The 16,740-nt window shown below is 39.5% G+C and overlaps 1 protein-coding gene across 1 annotated transcript in view; it reads left to right on the forward strand.

Moving 5' to 3' along the window:
* Positions 1-16,740, forward strand: part of nlgn1 (neuroligin 1) — a 400,692-nt gene that overhangs the window by 34,738 nt on the left and 349,214 nt on the right. The window lies entirely within an intron of this gene.

Genomic DNA, 16,740 nt, shown 5'->3' on the forward strand with positions numbered 1-16,740 from the left:
CTACAACTGGCTACAAGAAGGTTAAAAACATGACGCCTGTGACGTTTTTAAAACAACTTGTCAGATCGGGGCTTCAGAACACTTGGATAACTTCGGACAAGCAGTATGGAAACATTTTGTGATTTTATTATGTATTTTTTTATTGTTTGAATCCTCCTCACCCTTTGCTTCAGTTGTTTGGGAGACGTGGACTTTAAAACTTCACTTGACTTTTCATCAGCATCAGGTTCATTTTTGGGTGAACCATCCTTTAAAAAGCCCACTGGGCATATATATATATATATATATATATATATATATATATATTGCATGTCAGTCAAGTCAAGTCAAGTCAAATATATATAATATATTTATTTATAGAGCCCATTAATACAAAACACGGTTTGCCTCAGAGGGCTTTACAGTGTACGACATCCCTCTGCCCAATGAAAATCTCCTGAAAAAGAACCCTGTAACGGGGAAAAAAAAGAAAAAAAAACCTCAGGACGAGCGGCAGAAGATGATGAGGGATCCCTCTTCCAGTACGGACAGACGTGCAATAGATGTCGTAAATAACAAATGAAATGCAATCATGGCAAAAAGGAAAGAAAAAGAGAAAGGGGAGGAGAAGGGGAAGAGAGGGGGAGAGAGGCACAGCAATAGTGGAAACAGACACATGTCATATTACGGTAACGATAGGAGTAAAATGATCAAATACACTCTATGATGATATTGTGGGTGTTGATAAGGGTCTCATGCATATATTGATAGGGAGGTGTCCAAAGGCATGTGTGTGAAAACGGCCTTTGTGGTGTTATATTTTGTAATCTTATTTTTTTCCCTTATTTAATCCGTTTTTCCTCGAGTACTGACAAGACCTGTTGCATGCTGCAAGTGTAAAATCCCTACGGGTCCAAACTGAGCCACTCTGGTCATTGTACACAATTCACAGTCCGAACACAAGGCAAGCCTCTCCTCATGGCTGATACTTTCTCCGAGCCTCAAGGTTTTTCTCAGACAGTAGCGATATGTTGATGCCACGAGGGAAATCCCGCAGATGGACAGGCGCTGCCGTGGCTGTCAGCAACTCAGGGACTGTCATCCAGGCAGAAAAAATAGCAACAGGAGCTGGATGCTGTTGATTATAGCAAGAGTTTGAGGTGTGAAGTGACGAAAGATTACAGTGAGAAAATAATGACAATGTGCTTGAGGACAAAGAGGACGTAATAAAAACTCTACAATTTACACCGCCTGCAATCAACCGTAATATACAACACATAATATGTACCAGTTCTCTGTGTTCACATACATAATGTGAACTCTTAGCTTTTCTTCCCCCGAGCATTTTTTCCCAATGTGACTGTGTGTCTCTTCTAACAGGTACAGCATTTCTTGCACTCTGCTCAGTCTCTAGAGGCTGACAGACATGCTATCTTCAGGTTAAAAGCCTTGGCAGGCAAATCGAAGTTTACATAAGCACATGCAGCAGCACTGTATATCTGCTGCTATATGTGTCTGCTCTCCTTCCAATTAGACACCAGTGCGTTGATAAAAAAAAAAAAGTTTTGGTGGAACACTCCCTGCTGGAAATGCTACCAATAAAAAAAACGAGTTTCGTTGTTTGTCAGTGATGAACAGCAACTGACAGCCATCTTGCCAAAGCATGTGCACATACATAGTATTGTGCGCACATTTATACGTGCAGCACCCCCTTCAGCAGAATTGAGCTCCCCACTCAGACAGACAGACAGACAGACAGGCAGCAGTTTGAACTGCAATGAGACTCGTAGTTGCGCTCTATAGGGGAAGCAGGCAGATTTCTTATCCAAGTCTCTTTTATGTTTGTGCGTGTGCTCTCATCGCCTCTCCCATGTGCTGCCTCTTTCTAGTTTTCCCCAATGTGCTCCCAGATTAGGTGCTTCCAACAGTTAATGTACCGCATCAATAATTCTATAGAGGGAGATGGAGGGAGCAAAGGGAGTGGGAGAAAGTGGCAGAGATGGAGCAGGGTACCAGAGGAAGGAGGCATCAATCCAATACATCTGAACCCATTTACCACCAAAACCTTTGAAGTCTAACAGTCCTTGGATTGATTCAATTTAATTATTTCTGTCATTTGTTATTGCTCAGCCCAGTCTCCACGAGAGAATGTTTGCATTGTGTGTTTCTGCATTTGCACGTTTCATACACATCAGCGTTTCTAAAGTGGCATAGTGTATGAGCTGACTTTGTCATACAGAGTTGAGGAGATGATTGATGGTGTATCACCCAGGCAAGATGCCTACCAACAGGGGCAGAAGTATAGACAGTGCAGGCAGTGTGACTGCACTGGGGCCCATACTGTATAGGGGCCCATGGCCCAAGTTGCCCCGCCAGATGGAGAGAGGGCCCCTGGCAGAACTGTCTTATCATTATCGCAAAAAGACATCCTGTAAAACAGATAGTGATTATTTTAATTGATATTCCGTTTAATATATATACCCTAAAATATGCAAACCCATCTCTATATCGGTGTAAAAAAAGTTAGTACGAACCAAACTACAACAAATTTATAGGCTTATTATACACACACTATAAAAAAACTATCAATAATCTATTTTATTTTTTGCAATTTTTGTACATACACAGTCCCATTTGTTTTTTGGTGGAATAATCTTTGGTATAATTTCTTTCATATGGGCATTCACTGACGTAATATTAGTTTCTTCAAGGTACTGCAACTTGACTAGATTCTGTGGGATTGGTTTCAACAAAGTGGAAAAGTAGATCTTCTGAGGATTAGGTGTCCTCTGGCCCCCCCCAAACCAGTTATTTTAAGCAAAATATGACCTTCTCTTTTCTTTTTCCTTCCATAACCAAATGTTCTTTGTGCCTAAATCTAATATCACATTGTTTAAGCATAAAGTACATAATAGTGTGCAGATATACAGTATCTGTTGTTGGCTGAAATGTGCAATACCAATATTTTTTCTAATGATAGATCCTTATGTCCTCATGTCATCTTCACTTTTTAACATCTTAGTGAAGACAGCTGCTCCAGTATTGTCTGAAGATGAAAAACAAGGACCAAAGCGGGAGAACCTGGAGAACATCCATGGTTTACTTGCTTAGCACTAATTCAGCACTAGTAGGCTGAAAATACACATACATGTTTGAACAAGTGAAAACTCTCCATACAGCTACTTCTTATTATCTCCAATATGTCCGACAGATGGTGTGTAACACCATCTAAAATCGTAACACCATCTAAAATCTCCACTATGGATGCCATGATGGAGACAGGTGGAAAGAGACTCAAAGTTGGTGAGAAACGGGGAGAAGAGTAGGTGAAAAAAAAGACAGACAAGAGACGTGAGAGGAAATGCATCCCCCTCAGCACAGCTGGACTCGCTGTCATGTCGGCCTGTCACATGGGATCTGGCTCGAAATACTGGCTGTCTCTGTCTCCGAAGAACAAAAAATAGGCCACATCCTGTTCAACACAGCCACTGCATGGCACTCTTTCACAGTAGAACGTAACACACATTACAGGACATGAAAACACAGCTTCAAAGAGATTTATTCAGTGTAGGGATTGCAACAGAGAAAAAAGCTTACACTGTGTATTCAGATGCGGTTGTTAGTGTGTGTGGACTGTGTTTATGATGCAGTCCATTTTATCTTTTAATGTCTTTTGAGTGGTCATATCTAGCTGAAAATGCTCCTAAAGTTAACCTATTTAAGCCGTCTGTAGTGTTTAGTTGAAGTGTGTTAGCCCTTGATAAAGTTTATGTGCTCCTGTGCTTCTGACGGTCTGTTAAATGTGTGTGTTTGCTCTTTGTAAGTTACCATCAGTTCAGTCGGTGGAATTATGCAGTGGTTCTGCAGCTGCTGGCGCACTGAGTTGTCATTGTCTGTTGGGAGGTTGTTGTAGAATAGTACGTTCTGGTTCTTGTTCAGGATGCCTTTCTTCGTCTTGGCAGCCTTTATCACACATATTTTCTGCTTATAGTTCTGGAACTTTATTATCAAAGTTCTCGGAGAATCTTTGGCACCTCTTCTTGGCCCGACGCAGTGTGCTATTTCAACACTATGAGATACCACAGAGGGGCTGTGTCCAGCACCTCCGGTAACCAGCCCTCCAGAAACGAGCAGGGATCCAGGATCTGAGCTCCCTCAGGAAGGTTCACCAGTCTCAAGTTATCAGCCGCAACCTTGTCTCCATGTTGATAACTTTATCTTCCAGAGCTTTGTTTCTTCTCTCCGCTTGTAGCTCAGCATGCTCGTCTTCCACTGCTGAAAGGTGTACCTACGCTTGTGTTTCTCTTTCACTGTAATCAACCAGATCCTTTCTTGTTTCTTCAACAGTGGCCAGGATCCCATGCTGTTAGTATTTCTTCTTTAGTCCCTGTGAGCTTACTTTCACAGTGCTCTGGAGCATTGGCATCAACGCTAGCCTCTTTGCTTAGGTTAGCTTCTTAGCTAGTATTATGTTCCATGCTTTGCTCCCTGAAGTCAGTCAGCTTCGCTTGTGTCAGTATTTTCCCTCCATCCCTGCTCATTTTCCAAAAAGTTGGCATCACAGTGTCGCGATTAATTCATTGAGTGCCATTGATGTATATATATGTCATTCAAAAGCCAACGCTTGAGTGCCATTGACGTATATATACGGTGGCTGGCACAAGGGGGCACTCTCACGCTCCCTGTGTGTAATTTTGGGGCTGCTGGGATTCGTAATTGTAGTACAAAAGACGGTAGATCAAAATATGAAGTGGAGTAGCCGGGATCAGAGAGCAGAGTGATTGGTATGGAGGTGATTCGAAACTACAGCAATGAAGCTACATTAATTCAATATCGGCATAAAATGACCCCAAAAAACGGAGAGGGTCAAGTGGCCAGTTTCGCCAGCTGGAAGAAACTCTCATGGATTCCCCCCTCCATGCTCTTGACTGAGTGTCCCACGGGGTCAGAAGTGTTTACTTTGAGAAAATTAGTGTTCAAAGCAGGCCTGGTCGCCCGAATACTATAGGCAGGATTAATGGAATAGGATTCCGGTTCAATTTTGTGGGTTTTCTCTCTCTAAACTGGGGCCATGATTTGTTGCATTGTGCTGTACTTTACATATTTACACATTTACACACATTTTTAATACAATTTTCAGATGTCTTTTCAGATGTCTTTTATGTCACTGAAGGCAAAATTATAACATTCATATCACTGTTTTTCTTGACAGACTCCTTTTCACAAAAATGCATTTTCCTCAGCTTTCTAGAAAAAAAGTGGACTTTTTGATGAAACTAGCCTCTATTCAACTTCAGATAAATCAAGAATGGAACAAGGTGCAAACAAATGGGTTTTTTTTTTCCATGACGAAAAAGAGAGTTTCTTCTTTCATTTGAGCTATTCTGTGTTTTCAGAGTCTTTGTACAAAATATTCTGCGGGTCTTGAAAGATGACTCAAAATGGCCAGAAAAGCTGGCACAAAGTCTACATTTTATATCAGGATTTTTCCAAGATCATAGTTGAGCAGGATTAAGTGTGGCTTTCTAGCTTGCAGCCATAACGGGAAATCCCTGATAAAGTTTATCGACAGTTTACAAACCAGCTAATAATAATAGCATTATAGCATTACGTATAATAACCAGTCGTCAGTAATTATCATTTCATGGGTTGTTTTTTAAAATTTCTGAAAATATTTAATAAATCGTTTCTGATTACTCAGGTTGATGGGGTGTCATAGCATTCAGAACCAGTAGCAGTACTGTACTGTAGCCCTGACTGTAAAACTAGCCTGTGGTGAAGAGTCTCAAATCTCTCCATGCCATCTGTGTCAGTACTCTGACCTCAGAGGAGTTCTCATCTGAACATGAACTGAGACCAAGAAGGACAGAGAAGGAGGGAGGCTCCCTCTCATGGAGTCAAAGTCAAGTATGTCTTTACCTGATATTCATATCACCTGATATCAGCATATCAAAGCCCGTCACCTGGCTGAAGTCCTGTCTCAGCTTTCCAAAAGGAATGTCAGACATGAAAGAGAGAGTATTTGAAGAGTTAAGAAAGAGCGGGGCTCAAATGCCACTTCCTTTTAAGTCATCATTTTAGGGTGTAGAGACTTCTGAACTCCTTGAGAGTTGATGGGTTGCCTTGAAGTGATGAAATGCTGCCATGACCATGCATTCAAACTCAAAGAAATTCACTGCTGTCATTTCTACACTGCCGGTCATTGATCAGAGCTGGTGTGTGTATGAGTGTGTGCGAGTGTGCTCTGTCACACTGTTTCCCCTCCAAACTCTGGTGCAATAGAAAATCCCTCACAGTTGCAAAGCCCTCTGTAGTGCACCATGCAAACTTTTGCTGGACATACAATTGTGATATAACCAATGATTTGTCTTTCTTTTTTATTTCTCTTGTTACTCCTAACATCTGCATGTGTATCCAGTGTGTGACCGGAGTCCCTTTTATCAGACTGCATCAATCATGCATTTCAGGTATAAATTAATAAAATTAATTTCAAAGATGCAGTAGCAAACTATGCAAATCCAACAGCAGCCAAGGAGGTAGGATGACAATATCTTTATCAATGATGGATAGTCTTTCTTCTGAAGCAAGGGAACATGTCTGCTTATGTAACACACTAGTGTTGCTGTGTACCTGTAAGTCACATGGTTTCACACACTTTCTCAAAGAATCCCTTTCTCTGAACAAATTTTAAACTAATAATTGATCATGTTGAAATTCTATTAAACCTTCACAGTAATACATTATTCACATATGAACAGATAACGTGTTCTAAACAGATGCAACTGTTTCAGACTCTTTTCGGTATTCACTTTTTTAAGATTTCTTTTGGCCTCTAATCTGCCATAAATTGTGTAGCCACAATGCAGAAACATTTCCCCTACAGTTCTCAAAATGACTGAAACCCAGCAAAACAGTTATTAGAAGCTGCTTCATAATATAGTATCAGCTTGTACATGAACCAAATTAAATAAAAAAATTCTGCCATTCCTAAGTGAATACCACCAATTTGTTCATAAATAATGACATTAGGTTGGAGAGCAGTCAGTTCTGTTTATTACAGAATACTTAAACAAAATTCAGAAATAACGATTTCACTGTACAGGTGTAGAGTGTAAAGGATCGCTATCACATATAAAATCAAATATGCACAGAAATACTAGCAGTAACACACAAGGACTCTATACTGTAAATGACACACCAACTAACACTAAAAAGACTGCACTACACTATGGGAATGCACTACACAGCAATGTACTGGACCAATTACTGCTGAATTTTCAAATGACCTGTCTTCTGGCTCTAGTTCACAGTAGCAGCACTAAAAATTCTGTTATTAAAATCAGATAAAACTTCTAGAAAAAAAAAAACAGCGTCCAGCAACTAGTGTTAATTGGGTAGTAATGGCACAGGATTTCCCACAGTCATTTATATGTGGCAGCCGGCCACAATCAAAACATTTGCTGCCATAAATTGATTCTATTGTCTTGATGCTGGACCACTGATATGGGGCGCTGTCATGTATCCCTTTCGTTTATGTATTGCACCTTAATCTGGGAGTGCAGAGCGTACTCTGGGAACAGACAGGACAGTAAAACACCAGATGCAATGAAAGTGAAGATTTACCGTGACTGTGCTGGGTCTTAAAGTTGCATTCTGCAGCAGTTGCTCCTCTCATCCATAGTTCTGATCAGCTGGATCGAAAGATCAATTATCCACCCCGTGACTTAAACTCCTCAAATTGCGGTGAGGAGAAAAAGGACCCATGAAGAGTTCTGTGGTCACTGTGTCCACGACCTGCAAAAACATCATAGATTCTAATTCAGTGGGAGACACTGTGGTAGCTGTAGTACACTTTACAATTAGAAACTCTTGGAGCTGTCTCTGCACAAATTAAAAAAAGGCAAGATTTAACTCCAATCAGTTTTTATCACCAGATGAGGGATCCACAGTCTCTACCAGACTTGTCATACAATGCAGAATAAAGCTCAGCTGATATTGTACAGGTGGTATTTTTTACCACACAGTCCAACACTGAAGCCTGGCACTTTGAATACATTGCGTACCTTGAAGGTAGATTGGAGACTGACAGGCTGATACCCTCTTAAAAGTGCATGCAAATATGCAAAGAGATCCCTTTCAATTTAAAAATACTTTGTGTATTTTGTAAGCAGACAGAGTCATGCAGACAGAAAAAATGTCACCAGGAAATAATTAAACACAGAAAACTAGACAGACACAAACCCCTTATGTTGTAAATCATAATAAAAAATATTTTATTTGAGAAATTTCTTACTCTAAAGAGTAAATCTCTAAATATAGAGACAAAAATGCATCACATTGTTATGTGAGTGATGATTAATGTTGCTGCCTTTAATTTGAGCACATTTGGGAATCATCCCGTCAATCTATTCGAGTTTTAAACTGAAAACAACAATTTAAAAAGTGTTTCTTATACAACAAAAGCTCTTGCGAAATACAAAATGTGGGAGGTATTGTAGTCCTGCATTGCATCTGGAAGGTGGCACTTCCTATTAGGCTTGAACTGACCCTGATGAGTAAAAAGCCTGGGTGTAACACTGTCGTAGAAAAACTCACTTCAACGTCTGTGTTGTTACACTTTTACTATTATCTGGGAGACAAAACAAGTCTGTCTCTCACTTCCTTTGCGACCGACTTCCATTTCATGTTTGGTCTTTTGTTGTAGTGCACTGAGGCAGGTGTGAAAACCCCTCCACATTGTAAAATAAGTAAGTCACAAATACACCAATACATACGGTGTCCCTTTATGATTGTTTTTTTTTTTTTTTTTTTATCTTTAAGACCTAATGATGGACAATGACAGGGCTTTTAATGTTTCAGGGACAATCTGCTCCAAGCACAACAAGAGCAACGATAAAAGATCAGACAGCTTTGAATAATTATACTGAGGGCACGGTGTTAGGAGTGAGTGATTAACGGTGTGTGTATGTGTGTGTGTGTGTTTGCGTGCGTTGGTTTGAGAGAGAATTTGAGCGGGGAATGATGATTAACGATGGAGCAGACCTTGAGAAGGACAGGCTGCCGGTGGGACAGATGACAGGAGATGGAGGGATGGAAGGAGGAGGAGGGACAGAGTGGAGAGGTGGACAGGGATACACAACCTCTCATTCTGGCAAATGACTGCTGAATGCTGACACATACAATAACAGTCATTTGCTTATGTATCATTTATTTTCCTACAGTGTATTGTTTGATGATGCATCATGTTGTATATTCAGCATATCCTTATTCCACTGTTCGTATGTCTTACGAATTAGCACTCCTAGCGGCAAAGTAAGGTTTAGAATCATGGTTGGGCATTGTAATGTTAAATACCTAATGAAGCATGACCATGTGACCAGACATGACTTGATGACATGACTCAATGACATGACTTCACATTCGTATGTAACTTCAAATAACTCAGTGTTGTCTTTATGCAATATATGAATATATATATAGGGATAGGAATAAATACGTAATTTTAAATGGTTATATTATATTTATGTTCCTGTACATGTAGCTGCTGCTGCAGTTGTGTTTTGAGTGAACACTTTGGAAGTTGCTTTCACATGACTGTTCTTGAAATTTGATGACTTTGTCCCTGTGCTTGTGCTGCTTGATATCCAGGCTAATACTTGGTGAGAGCTGTCGTGTTTAGCATCATTCATATTGATCTGTGTACAGTCTGCTCTCACAGTTGAAGGAGAGAAAGAGAAAAGTCAAGGGGAGGTAGAGACTGTAACAGAGAGTTCTGATGATGGCTTTGGACTTTCCTTGATTTCAGGTCTGACTTTTGACCACATAACTTTTGCCCAGTTAGTCCATTGAGATGATGGTTGATACAGCCACTGTTTTTAAGCTTCACATGGCCTTTTTGTTGTTTTTAGGCCTGGCCATGTTTTGACTCTGTGACACCAAAGTTAAATGCCATGATGATGTGGTCAATTGGGTTGGGCGAATTGTTGGTTGTCAAAGTGGTGAAGATGTTTCTTCATTTGTTGTCTTGTGTCAGTTTGTTTTTGTAATCTACAGTGCATTAAACTCTCAGGATAACCACACAGTTAAATTCTTAACTATAGAATAACCTTTAAGACATACCATCGATTCTCAGTGGAAATGATTGTGTTCTTTCTACAACTGCACTGAATAGACAAACCAGTATCTGCAAACTGTATCTGCAACATAACTTGTTTTCTGAGGCATACAACTGCGACGCAAAAATTCCATTATTATTTATTTATTTATTCTTTGAAATTAGCAGTGCTTTGAACCCTTGGGGGCCAACGTATAAATGAGTTAAAAGCATCCGTCAATTGCCTGCAATGATATTGATCTAATATGTATCTAGTGAACAGAGCCTATATGCATGAAAGTATGAGATCATAGGAAGTAATTGCTTGACATGATTAGCTCTGATATATACGATCACATGCTGTTTCTTATTCCCATGTAAATATGACAACCACCCACATCTGACACTCACATATATTAGTCTACCATCAATATACGCAGGGGCTTTTTTGCTTATAAAGACCTTACATAACCAGAGTGCACTGCTTTCTCATAGTGGTGATTCATATGAATTGCCATGAGATGAGTCCGGTGTGGGGCTGGATGGAGGTGGCATGCCTCTGCCTCAGATTGTACTATTCTCTAATCCATTTGTTCCAAGCACTTATGTGAGGACTCAAGTCAGCAGCTGCAAAGAAAAGACTCCTCTTCACTCCTATCCTCAGGGACAACACCATAGCTAAAGCACAGGCACCCTGAGAGCCTGCTGCCTTCTGCTGCACACATATACCCCACACACACACTCGTACAGTCCCCTGTGTCTTGGAGCCAGACTTGGGAAACCAGCATAGTGTGAAAGCTCTTGGTCGGGGGCAAATTAGCTTCAGGAAGTGACTGGAATGTGGTTACGGGTTTGTGCGTGGATGTAAATTTGCACGTCTTCAGTATGAATATGTACACAAACGTGTTGTGTGCAGATGTCTAGCTTTGTGTGAACTAACTCTGACTTGTGTGTGCGTGACAGAGGAGGAAGTGAGCTGGAGCCATATGGCCATATTTGGTGGTGAGCCCGACACAGAGGGATCAATGTTTTGAAGCAAAGATGCTTGACTTCTGACCCTTTTCTACTTTGTTTCCGCCAGAGAGTTTTTGCTTTAGCATGACTAAATCTAATATTTTGCTGATAAAGCACCTAAAAGACATTAAAGGATAGGATTACAATATTTTATGATTTCTTTATTTTGTTTTTATTCTACAAATCCCATGAAAAGTCTAAAGCCTGTTTAATTTTATTCCTCTGTAACACAGAGCTCAATGGTTGTCCAAAGAAGATTTATTTGAAACTGATATTGAGAGCACCCCCAAACAGCAATAACAATCCCCTGCATGTACACCTGTGTACACACAACTACAGTAAGAACAGTGGAGGAGTGAGAGGTTTATCTGACTCTCATTAATGCCTCACAGACAGATTATCACTCATGTGGCCTTGTCTTTAGATGTGCATAAGTTAAAGCCTTAATAAAATGTTAATGGATGAGTTATTTAACCCCTTGAAACCTGGAGTGACAATGAGCAACAAAAGAAGAAAGATGACCTAAAAATTAGCAAGAAGTTAGTAAAGAGTGCAAGAAAAATATCTAAAATTAAAAAAAAAAGTTATAACACCTATGTAACATAATTTAAAATATGTAATCATGATCATTATAAATAGTTTTTTTCCCTAGCTTTTTTCTTTTTTCCCTAGACATTTAGGGCTTTAAAAAAAAATTGAAATCTTCATTTGTGCAACATTTCATACTAGGTTACTCATTGCCTTACAAAAAAATTCCTATGTACCTGTACTGCCTGTCTGTGCATGTATAAATGGCAAATAAAAGTCTTGAATCTTTTCTCCCATGTTTTTGAAAGAAATAGCACCACAAGAAAGGACTTTTTTCCCAAAACCTTTTAAAAATAATTTTCTAAATATACTCGTACTCTATACGGAACATTTGTTGCCAGGTTGCCTATGGCTTCTTTTCCTATGTTTTTGAAAAAAATTAAACCATTTTGCTGAAGGTTCAAAGGTTTAAATCTGTGAAAGGTTTCTGAAAGTAGCACAATAAAAGTGACGCAGCTCCAGGTTTCAAAGCAACATGGATTGAATCAGTATTTACAGGTCAATGTGAAGTATTTAGGGGGATAAATTGTCAGAAATGGAAAATAATAGCCATTACTGCACTTTTAATAGTGTATAATGATCTGAAAATAAAAATGTATGTGTCTCTGTTACCTTAGAGTGAGTGGTTTATATGTACATACTCTTCCATGGAAATTACCATGTTCTTTCTACAGTAGTCCAGAATAGACAAACCAATAATTTGCTGTAGATCAGGCCATTCATGTTTTTATGTTGGCCACCATAGTTTTCCTACGCATATGACACACAGGTGAATTTTTAGCACTGCAACCTCACTGCTAGACTCCACTAAATCCTACACACCCGACCTTTTAAACTTTTCTCTGTCTGGATGAATTGTAGAGTATATGTGTGGGTGTGTGTCCTCCACATTCATTCATATGAATTTGGATCTTGTGTCTTCTGCATTCAAAGTTAGATGTGGCTCTTCTTTTCAAAGTGTGTCAACCATGTGGCGTGTGATGGTCCAGAGGTAGCCTGGGCTCCTGCTGTAGTGGTTACAGCTGTGAATTTATGCGCTGTAATTGGCTGATGAAAGGCACATAATTGAATCTGTGGAGGGGCACAATATTACAAACCCCTGACTGAGAACTGTGGGTTTGTATGCGAAAGCGACTGTGATAAATTTTAAAAATAGCTTCTTAGATTCTCACTCAAGAAAATAATAAAAAATAACCTCAGTCAGATGATAATTTGAAATCGGAAGTTTGTTCCCTTCTCATCTTTGGTGGCTGTGAGGAAGGAATTTTGATCTCATTATCATATTAATCATCTCATGCTAATGTTCTGCAGTGTGCACTCACAGACATGCAGTGAGTCATGCAGTCTATTTTCATGGTGAATTATTTCCGACGGGCGGGAACTATCTTGTAATGCTGTGGTGGAAATACTGTGGTCGACATCATCTTGTAAAGGCCCAGACTGTTGTGTGAACTTTGTACAGTAGGCTTAATCACATTGTCATGCTGGTAGAATGGGACACTTCACATGAATTTCTCCCACTTCATATTTTTTATTAAACATCAGCCTCGAGTTGATGATGTGGAATTTACTTGTTCTATGTTTTACACCTATTTAATGTGACAATCAAAAGTCAATGTCAAGCTATGAGAAATCAGCCATTTGTTTTCTGATCTACGTGTCCTGTCAAGGATTGGTCAGAATTAGACTTTAGGAAAACATATTGGTTGTGGTTGAAAGAAAACTCTTTTGGCAGGTGGCTAGACATCAACTGCAGTCTCCTGTTTCAAAGTGCATTGTATCAAGATTGATTGTTGGCCAAAGAATTGATGATTTGAGACTGTGCATCTTGATGCTTAATTCAACACAATTTCTAGAACAAAAAGTTGAACATTTCTGCAAACCAAGGATATGTTATATTTGTATGTGATTGTGTAGTGGATACATTGAAGCTTTACATTTCTGTGTGTTTCAACGTCACTGAAGTTAGCATGTGGTTGGCTTTAGGGCTAAAACCACTTGGTAAGGGTTAGGAAAACAACATGTTTTGGTTTGAAATATCTGCTTTCACTTGATTTACGCATCAGGGTGAAACGCTGCCGGTCATGACATCATACAAAGAGCACAAAGGTCCCTATAGGACGGCAGGGAGGGGAGGTGGGTCTGATAAATCCCTGACTTTAACCCTTTGAAACCTGAACTGACAGAAGTTTTCCTGTGTGCCTTGATGCTTTTCGAAAGCTTTTTAAAGCTGTATGAGGAAAAAGTTCCAAGATATTTGTAAGAATATGACCTGGAAATGGGTTAGAAAAAAGGGGGGAGAATTATCAGATAATTATATAAAAAAAATAATAATAAAAAAGTAAACCATATTTATAATGATCGTAATTATATATTTAGAATTATCTGGCCGAAAAAAAACATGTTTTTTTAACTGCCTATTAGTTTTTATATTTTTAAACGTTTCATCATTTTTTTCAGGTCACTTTCGTGTTTGACTTATTTTGTTTTTTGCTTTTTTTTCAGGTCATTTTCTTCTAAAGTTTTTACTAACCTTGCACGTTTCGGGGCTTTGTCTTATAGAGTTGCTCATTACTTTCCCATGTTTTTGAAAGAAATCAAAGCTGTTTGCTCAGGTTTCAAAGGGTTAACCCAGGAGGTTCGCTTTGTTCGCTTCTCGTCTGAATGTGATGTTTTTTCACAACACCTTACCATGTGCCCTTTTTGCTTCATCCTAACCATCCATGGTAGCATGTGCTTTTGTTGACGTCCCGGCGTTGGTTGCTATGTGTTGTTGTTGTTGCCTAAACATAACCAGATGCTACCATGTGTACCATGTGTTTTTGTTGACAATCAGGTGCTGGTAGCGGCATCCTGGAACACAAACACCAGACGCAGAAAGATACCTTGAGCGTATTATGTAGTCATGGAAGTCCACTGCAAAGCGGCAAAATGTGATGACTTGGGATGAGAATGTGGTGGTACAGTGGAGGGAAACTAGTTAATGTATGCATATTACCCACATTTTTTATGATTCAAAGCTGGTTAAAATTCATTAAATTAAGTATTCCTTTAAGCATCGGTCTATATACTGAAGCTTGTCCTTACATGAATTTGCTGTGATTGTCTTTGCGTTTGTCAGAATCTGCTGGCTGTCAGATGTTGTTATTTGTCTCTTTTTTCCCCATCACTGCTGTTTTCTGATGTACTTCTTTCCAAGTGCAGTGTAAAGAGGGGGAAAAAATCTTATTTTAGTGTCATTAATTGGTATCAACTGAGTTGAACCACCACTGTTGCCATGACATTTTGGCTGAACTGAACCAAAGGAAGAGAAGGAAACACACAGATAAAACACTCGGAACCTGCTTAGTGTGAAAACTGGGTGAAGACAGTCAATTATCTTTCTCTCTCTCTGTGAGTTTCTCTCTCTTTGAGTCAGGTCACAGAGAACCAGTTGACTACATGTTGCGCCTGTCTCTCCGTCAGCCAGCCGTACCAGTGCTATGATGGTTAATTAAGAAGTTGTGGAACAGCAGACAGCTCTCTCTGTCGCTGCGCCCAGCCTCTCCTTTTTATTACTCTAAATACAAACGTGTGTGTACGTGTGTGTGTGTTGTCTTTAGTATGACTGCAGTCCCAGGTAATTAGCAAGATCTCACTCCGTGATCTCTCTGTCAAGAGTCAATTAGCCTGGTGAGTTTGTGGATGAGGCGACGTCAGTCCTGCGGCACGAGGAAGTATTTGTTAATGTATGTGTGTGTGTAATGCAAAAGGGTGGGTTGCGTGTTGAGGTGTTTGACAAGTACTAATTACCTCAGGGCTTGTCAGAAACCCAGGGCAGAGAGAGGAGAGAGGCAGACAAAATGATGGTGGCAGGTTATTAAATAGTTCATGTTTTTTTATTTGTAAGTGTTCAATTTTAAAGTTATAGTTGTTGAACTTTTTCCCTTTTCATGCTTTGTATAGCTCTTTTTCCAACACACATGAAAGCCTCAGAACACCCACACAGCAGCTCTTAGTCAGTTTTGCTTACGTTGAAGATGGACAGACTTTGATAGGAATTAATGAGGTCATCAAACTCTATCTACCAAACAGAATGATAAAGGTGGATAAAGGTTTACTCTATTTTGTTGATTCTACCTGTGCAGTATTAAATGATAAATGAAATGCATTCATATAGCCATTCTACACAAAGTGCTTTACAGTTTTTCTCTCATTCACACACAAGCATACAAGAAGGGTTTCCATTAATCCTCAAATAATGCACATTAAAACTGTGAATATCAAATATGCCTATTGGAAACATCCCTTTGAAAAAAATCCCATTTATCGCAAACGCTTGCATAAGGTGGTATTTCAGGCGATTCAAAAAAGCTTAATTTTGCAAAACTCCAATTTAAACACGTTTTCACTTTTATAGGTCACATGATACTATGTGCTTGTCCGTAGGAACTGGTCAACAAATAACCCTTGACTGAAATCTTAAGGATTATAACTTTAGCATATTCAAATCTATAGTCAGTCATTATAAAAGAGATATGAGAGGCAGCCAGTGTTGTCCGCCTCCGTTCATGCTCATCACCATTAAAACGCTTTGTAAAACTCGCAGTTAAATTCCGTGTTGTTTTAGTCATCCAAACAGCTCCACAGTAATGTTTTAGTAAATTAATCCTTCATTTCCTGCAGTAGTGCCGAGCTTTCCCTACCATTAAATATACTGTGCGGGTCATTCTGCCTTCAGCGACTACTCGCCATAAAGACTTTCATTAGTCTGAGTTTAAAAGCAGAATTTTAGTGTCCCACGACAGTCGAGCTGATGTTTCAGGGGCTTTTACACCTTGAGAAGACAAAAACTGTGTGTAGGGGGGGGGCTGAAGGCAGAATGACCCGCACAGTATATTTAATGGTAGGGAAAGCTCGGCACTACTGCAGGAAATGAAGGATTAATTTACTAAAACATTACTGTGGAGCTGTTTGGATGACTAAAACAACACGGAATTTAACTGCGAGTTTTACATTTTTTCCTTCATCCAACTAGAAGCTTGAGGGCAAGATTACTGGAATCCATGTCAAAGAAAAACCTACTG

The sequence above is a fragment of the Plectropomus leopardus genome, chromosome 3 (genome assembly GCF_008729295.1).
Source record: "Plectropomus leopardus isolate mb chromosome 3, YSFRI_Pleo_2.0, whole genome shotgun sequence".
NCBI classification, from domain to species: Eukaryota; Metazoa; Chordata; class Actinopteri; order Perciformes; family Serranidae; genus Plectropomus; species Plectropomus leopardus.